This window comes from Amblyomma americanum, chromosome 8, assembly GCF_052857255.1.
Source record: "Amblyomma americanum isolate KBUSLIRL-KWMA chromosome 8, ASM5285725v1, whole genome shotgun sequence".
NCBI classification, from domain to species: Eukaryota; Metazoa; Arthropoda; class Arachnida; order Ixodida; family Ixodidae; genus Amblyomma; species Amblyomma americanum.
In genome coordinates this window covers 59,036,867-59,044,975 of record NC_135504.1, presented here as the reverse complement: position 1 = coordinate 59,044,975, position 8,109 = coordinate 59,036,867, and positions in this window count along the sequence as shown.

Sequence of the window (8,109 nt, the reverse complement as noted above, 5' to 3'; positions counted from 1 at the left end):
TGGAACCCGGCCTGTGTCATGGAGTGATGTGGTGCTTATAAAAGGAATGCTCGAAGCGTTTTCGAATAAAAGTTGTAAGTCTGCGCTCTGTGTATGCGTGTTTCTTTTCTGTGTCCCGGTTTCTTTCGCGCAGTTTAATCATGAACTAGAAGCACCAACTAGCCCGCCAGAAAACTCTTCATGAGTAACTGTGTTATGGCTTTTTTGCATGCATAAGCACTGCACAGTTGAATGCGAAGTGATACCATTCGTTGTATGGAATGAGACCATGCTACCATGTAAACAAAAATTTTATTAGCATATGCCTTTGGTTATATCTGTACTGTGCTTCTTAATGTCTGCAAGCATGCTATTTTTGGTTGCTTATTTTAATGCTTGTAAAGGTACACAAGAATTTGGTACACATGTGTCGTCAGATGATATCTGTCTACAACAGATAAATCACTCATAATTCAGTTTGAGCAGCCATACAATAACTAACATCAAAAGTCAGTTTTGGTACTGATGCTTCATTTAATTTTATTACAACACTAAAGCGGGTTTTCTCAAGAGCCGCAATGACAGCTATTAAAAATGGCTACTATAGTGTAGTTCCTCCTTGCTTCACATGACCTAAGCTGAGCAATGTCACAGATGTTTGGTGGTTCAAACCAAAGCAGCACAAGAGAAAAATAAGGTTCTGTAGAAGGATAGTACACAGTGATCCATGTCTTACAAATTTTAACAAAGGACAGATGCAACCAAGCAAATAAGTAGTTTTGTATGTAGCAGAGTTTGTTCATAGCTAATTATAAGTTTTTAACTGTAATTCAGTTATTTCCCCTCATTGACAATAAAATATTTTGCTTTCCATTTTGTCAGATTGTCTGTCTATGACTGGATATGCACTTCAACTCAGTTGCTAGGAGAATGATTGTTGGTTTCGCATTTCATGCAAACCCTGGATGCAGGAGTGCGTTTCAGTTTTGCACATTTGAGGTGAAAAGTGTCGTTGCACTGTGAGCAGTCCACAACGCGGCCAGAATTGGCACCTCGGCAGGTGCATGTTGTCATGGCGTGTTGCATTTGTTTCAGGATGCTCATGTTTTCCAGCTCAGGAAAAATGTGTTAAAAAAAAGCTTTCTGCTTCTGATTTCAAAACAGACTAGAAGCTCTCATCGAATGAAATAACTTCAAAAGTTGGAGCACAGCCTGTAAATACCACAAAGTACGCTCGAGAGAGCTGCGTTGCTGCCATTTGGGCCTGCACTTGATAGTAGTAGGCATGCTCCTTCCTTAGCTGCATACATTCGTTTAAATAAGGAAACTTTTTTAAAGCAGATTTCAGTGGTTGTCCTTTCACAGAGGCAGGACACTTCACCTCCAGTACAGCTTTTCCACAGCATGTACAAGATACAATGCCGTCAGGAGATGCAGCCAGGTATGGCTGTTTCCCAATGATGCACAAACCACACTCGTGGATCTGGAAGTCTTGATGTGCTGCTGACTCGTGAGCCAAGAATGCTTGTTTAGCTTTTGGCTCCATGTTACAGCCCCAGCGAAGGTTAAAAGTATGTGGTGCTTTTACGTACCCCATAATCTCAGCGACGAGTCCATCTGCACCGCTCCTGCATGATACCGCACGATGCATTAATGATGCTGTTATGCGTCCCTTTCGTTCTTGCACCCACGTCAATGATATTGACTGCCCACGTGTTGCTTTTTCAATATCACTGCAACATGCATCGGTTAGTGGCACTTTTATAGCTGCTTGTACATCCATGCCTTCATACATGGAATGAAGCGGAAACTGTGGCACTTGTTCACTCGAGTGGGACTCGTTGAACTGCTCTTCTTGGACAGCTGCTTCTGGTGAAGAATCTGTGTCTTCGCTGTCTATTACTGATGATAGCAGCAGAGTGTTTGGTGCGAATGCCTGTTGACATGGAAGCAAGATAAATATTAAAGCATATTCATGGCACGGAGTGTAAACTAGGTAACACAGTAACACAAACATCATTTAGCATTTATTTATAATAGTACCTGAAAAAAATGAACCGCAGGAGTGTATAAATGCATTCTCCTTGTATTACAAGTGGCAAAGTGAACACACAAGCCCCTATTTGCTTGTACCTTTATCAAGGTACAACTCATAGGCAAATGTGTGCAAGCTGCCCGTAAGTGCTTCAGTAAGACTTTTTTATTTTTACCTTGACTTGCTGCAAGAAGCTTTGAACTTGCTGATCAGTCCAGGTTGGGGCGTTATTTTGGGCTCTACGGACAGGTTGGGGCATTGGCTGACCTGTCTTTGGCTTGAAAAATATCATGTCGCTGACTAGTGCCGCCTGCACCAGTTTTGACAGCTCAGTTTACGATGAGGACTTACATGGCATGACAGGATGGCAGAAGAAAAAAATTAAACTGTTCTTGCTTACTGTGCTCTTCCTTGACACCTCGATCCACTTGCATGCAACATCAGTTGGCGATGGATTGTGCAGGCCATATTTGACATTTGCCTCCACACTGAACAGCAGTGTAGCAACGTGAGTGCAGCATTCTCCTAGTCTGAAATTTGCAAGAGTGCAGTCACAACAACTTAACAGTACAACCAAAAAAAACATTGTAAGGAAGACATTAAACAAAGCAAAGAATGAGTACCAACATCCTTCAATCGTTGAAACTATGTTTATGTACACAGACACTCAATGCTCACATTTACGCTGTAAACACATTAATGAAGTTGCCAGCGGTGTGGTGTAACAGCACGACTGTTCTAATCCATAATTCAAGTAGCCATTGCAAAGTTTGTCAAGTGCAGTGCTGCATTAGAAATGGGCAAATATTAACGCCCGTGCTCTGCTAATGGCCACAATACTGGGCTTTGCACCACTGTTATGCCTAAGCCATTTGGTAGAGTTTGAAGTATTATCCTTGAAAGTGAAAACCAAAGAAACAAATCTGATGCCATGGATGACAAAGGGGTTTTTCTGTTAATGCGGGAAACTAATTGATGTCGCATGTTTATTAGCTGGAAATTAACTATAAAAAATACAACAAGAACCATTTCACGAACAGCTCATTACCAGCTTCTAAACATGTGAGGGCAGTTGTTTCCTCAAAAACAACGGCAGTTTAAAAATTTGCATTGGCTTCGGGCTTTCTGCGGCATCTTTCAGAGTCCCTCAACTCCCTTGTTTTTTATGCGCATTGCCCTGAAAGCAGCTGCAACCGTTCTCTCTCTGTAGCGGTCATTTATTTTTCGCAACACATACGAAAGGAAATGACTGCCGGCAGCCGCGGTAGGGTGGCTAGAACCTTTTCAGGTGTGAAAAACGCGGCGCGTTTCTCCTGCCGGAAGTGGCACCGCTGCTCACCGATGCCGCCAGGGGCGCTGATAATAGAGGCGCCGTCGCGCGGTCGCTGATCATGCATGCTGGAAAGCGCGCGGACCGCGTTTAATTGCGTGATTTGCGCGCTGTGCTTTGCTTTTGGGATGCCGCGGATGGTGAAAAATGGCTCCGCGATGGTGGTTTGTCCACACGATGCAGTTATGAGCTCCGAGTTCTGCAGAATTATTCACCAAGCAGAAACGCTTTCTTGGGCAGCAGGCGACAAGCAGTTGCTGGAATCATCTCGCTTTGTTTCTTCAGCAGGGCATTTGCGAAGGTTTGATTTAAAGGTAACTGGAGAACTTATCAGGTCCGATTTGTGTGCTGGCGTGAAAGGCTGCTGCGCATACGTCCACACGTTTTTCAAGAACGCTCTCGAATGGCGCGCTCGACTGTTCTTTTGTAACATAAAAAAAAGTGCCAAAATTTTTCTCCTCCCCCTCCCTTCTTTTTCCGCGCCGCTAGAGCGATTCGCTCGCGCTGCTTGTAGCCTTTCAGTTTTAGGAAATTCTTTTGCTTCCAGATGGGCTTCCTCAATAATGTGTGGTATTTTTGTTTTGCGTCAGCAGCCGCCGTGGTGGCTGAGCTGTTATTAATTCACAGACGGCGACATATTACTAGCGTTAATAAACACAAAGGACAGAGAGCAGAAACACACAGGACAGACGCTAGTAATATGTCGCCGTCTGTGAATCAAAAGCACCAACTAGCCCAACTTAATTCTTTAATAAGATGTTATTATTACCCTCAGCTGCTGACGCGAAAGACGTGGTTTCGATCCCGGCCGCGGCGGCCGAACTTCGATGGAGGCGAAATTTTAGAGGCCCCCTGTACTGTGCGATGTCAGTACACGTTAAAAACCCCAGGTGGTCGAAATTTTCGGAGCCCTTCACTACGGCGTCCCTCATATGGCCTGAGTCCCTTTGGGACGTTAAAATGTATGAAGTGGGAAGTGAGTGTCTTGCGTCAGCACCTTCTCTTGCCTCCTGCGATGGGGTTCGCTAAGATACACACGTCGAGCAGCAAAGGATAACAACAGAGCAACTAGATCTGTTTTCAAGAGCTTTGATTTGAAGCCCAAATGCTCTAAACAAAGCATGGAGATTTGCGCTGCTACTGTGTTGAAAATTTTAACATATTCGGAAAGCGTTGCATGCTTTTCTTCTGCTCCTTAGACCATTATATGTCAAGACTACATTGTGTCGCATACGCGTCTCTACTGTGAGAAATTAAGTGGCTTTTTACTTGCCGAAGCCGAAAATAAACAGTAAAAATGTAGTAGAAGGCTCCGGACTAATTTTCTACCGCGTGGAGTTTTTTACATGCGTTGCAATCTCAGCAAACGAGAATTCCCTTTTCAAAGAAACGCTCCCAAGAAGTGCAGCTCATGAAGCATAGAAGTGTGACAAGGGCACTTCCCCAGCAAAACAGCACAGTAAGAAAAAGACGCGTTTCTGGAAGAACGCTTATTTTCAGTTGTTCATCCACGTAGTACACAACAGCATGATAAGCCCGCTAAAGAACGCATGGTTTCACGGTTTTTTCGTTCTTTTCGTCTTCCTTTTGATTTACTCCTTTAAAAAAAAAGTGAACCCGTGTTATAAGTAGTAAAACTTGGCTTGTGGGCACGAAACACCAGCGCTGGGTCTTTTTTTTTTCTTTTGCTGTTGGTGGCATTCTCAAAGCTCGCGGCAGAAATGACGCATCTAGTGGTCCATGCACCTTAACTTCATCTGCTTCAGTAAGCAAAAATCAGCGCAAGCGATGCTTTCTTGCTGCGAGCAATGCTCCGGTGGCTCACTCCGGGCTGCTCGCTCTGACGGCGCCGCTGTTTTCAGCGCCCCCGCGCGGCATCGGTGCGTTTTGGGGGGCAGCTTCCGGCGGCCGCTTTACACACCTCAAAAAGTTCTAGCCACCCTAGCCGCGGTAATTCCCATCTGCACTTGCGACACGCGAGCTATGGCTGACGGAAAACGGGGACAACAAGAGTACAGAAGGAAATAATGGTGAGAGCGACAGGAAGGAAAGACAGGAGGTTAATTCCTAGAACAGTTCCGATTATTTAGCTTCACAGTAAATCGCACGAGCGCTCTACAAAGGTTAACACATGCAAGCAGTTAAGGTTGCCTTTGCGATTATCGTTTACTTACCCAGCCATGCAGGTGCAGTGAGCGCTGACTACGGTTCCGTCGTCGTTAACAATGCACCATGGGCGATATGTTTTCGACAAAGCTTGGCTAGCTTCTACAGTTGCCACTACGACGACGATGCCTTCCCCACGCTTGCCTGACTTGAATGATGCAAGAGACTTCACTTTCCCGGTGACAAATGCATTGTAAGCTTCGGTGATCTTGTAATTTTTAAACTGCTCTCTTGTGTAAAAACACACACCTTCCACAAGATAAACAAAAATGTCCCCGGCAGTGACTGGCGGAAGGTTTTTGGAGCCGGACGAAAACGAGAAGCGCACCACATCATCGTCCAGCGGGTCGGGCAGCTCTGCGCTTCTAGAGACAAGCTTCTGGAGATACCGATCCCTCGCTTCGGTGTTGAGTGCCTTAAAGTAGCCGCTCGACATGTCGATAATTATATTCAGCATTCAGAATCAGCCCAAAGCAGCACACAGAATCACCGACACACTGGTCTCGCGTCGCACACTCCTTGAAAAGGCACAGCCGGAAGTTGCCGGAGGGCAACCAATCAGCGTCGAGCGCGGTTTGTTTGCAAACACTGAAACCGTCTATAGGTGGCGCGACTTAATCCAAGATGGCTGCCTGGAAGAGGGTAACCCTGTCTAGCCTATATGCACCGTAGCATAATAGTGGCGCTGCACCTGCGCGGAACATACCGAGAACCGATATTTTAGTGATGGCAGAAAGTTGTTGATTGATCGCACATGATACCATTTACTGCGTTGGGAAGGCTTTCACAGCGCTAGACTGGTTGCATGCGAACTTCGCAGGTGCACATAGGAGGAGGAGGAAATGCAGGGAGGTTAACCGGAAGGATAGCCGGTTTGCTACTCTGCACGGGGGGAAAAGGGTGAGTGGATAAAAAGATGAAGGAAAAAAGAGAGTAGCAGGAATTTGAAGTCAATATGCAAAGTCACAGCGTTCAGTGAAGTCATAGCCTATCATGCAAGCCAGAAGTCTTCAAAAAGCAAAGCAGTGCCTTGGAGGCCTTCACCGCCGACGATCGCCGCGGCCAGTGGCCGAGAATCTTCATTTCCGTCAGTGGGCGAGGATCTAGACGCTCCAGCGCACGGCAGAGAGACTGCCTTTCGGAGCACTAGGCAGGGCACTCACAAAGAATGTGGGCTATAGTCTCATCATACCCGCAGATGTCACATGCAGGGCTGTCAGCCATACTTATTAAGAAGGAGTAGTGCTTGGTGAAAGCTACACCAAGCCACAGGCGACACAGCAATGTTGCTTCATGTCATGGTAGACCGGATGGAAGCCGCCGCTTCAGATCTTGGTTCAGTTTTTTAAGAGCGTTAGCTCTTACTCATGTTTTGATATTTCGTGGGGTCTGCTAACACCCTAAGATCACAGCGCCATCTGTGGCAGCAACGACTCATCTCGTTTCGAGATTTCGTGGCATCTGCTACCACCCGGAGATCACAGCGCCACCTGCGGCAGCAACTAGAAAACAGCACTCCTTCTCGCGTTTAGACTTTTCGTGCCATCTACAATAACATTGTAGAAACAACCACGTGCCGCGTGCCAGTGACGACGTGGAAATAAGCGAGGGGACAAATTTTCGGCATAGTTTCGGTTTCTCGAGTTCGAGATGGCGGCCATTAAAATCGGCTGTGCTCTCCCATCCCCCCAGTATGACGTCTGGGGGCGAAATGGCGGCATAGTTTTGGTTTCTCGAATCCAAGATAGCGGCCATTAAAATTAAATTGGTTGTGCCCTCCCATTCGTTGTGCCCGAAGAAGATCTGGGAAATAAGTCCAAGAGATCAGACATACGCGGATACTTCCGAGAACGCCGGGCGGCCGAAACCTCCCTTTAATCTCATTCATATCAATTCTGTTAAACCAAACAGCTAACGCTCGTTACTTCAACGTCTTCCAGACGGTTGTGGCCTTTTTAAAGGCGAATTTGAAAATTAGCCTGAATTCCACGCGGCAGTGGTCTAAGCCTACCCGCTGCACCACACCGCCATCAATAAAGGGCATGATATTGTTTACCAGTTGCTGCCAGGACACAACGGCATCGCAGGCAACCACCGCGCGAACTGCTCACCATGAGGGAGATTGTGTGTCCATTCCCATCTCGAGAGCAGGTGCACATACATTGTGCCTAAAGGTATTAGAGCTTGACGTGTTTGAATTAGCGCACATGGCCGGTATGGTCCATGCACATCGGGGGCTCACGGGATAAAACACGTGTGCCAAGCATATAGCGCATGGAGAGTGTCGAAGAAAGCAGTTCATCATTTATCGGTGCGTCACAGTACTATTGTGTAGATAATTCGCTTCATAAAAAGGTGCCAGGAGCCGTATTCTATAAGCTGTCCATTTTGCATCGTCCATTTCAAGTTTCATGAAGTTTTATTCGATGACAACAAGGAAATAGGAACACAGATATTTGGGCTGACAGCCAATGATTCTAGACAGTGGTCCAATACAAATAACGATATGTAGGTGAGCCATTAAAGACGCATTGAAGATAACCAACCTTGTAGCCTTGCTTCGATTCCGAGAAAATATCGCTGGCACGTACATTTAAAA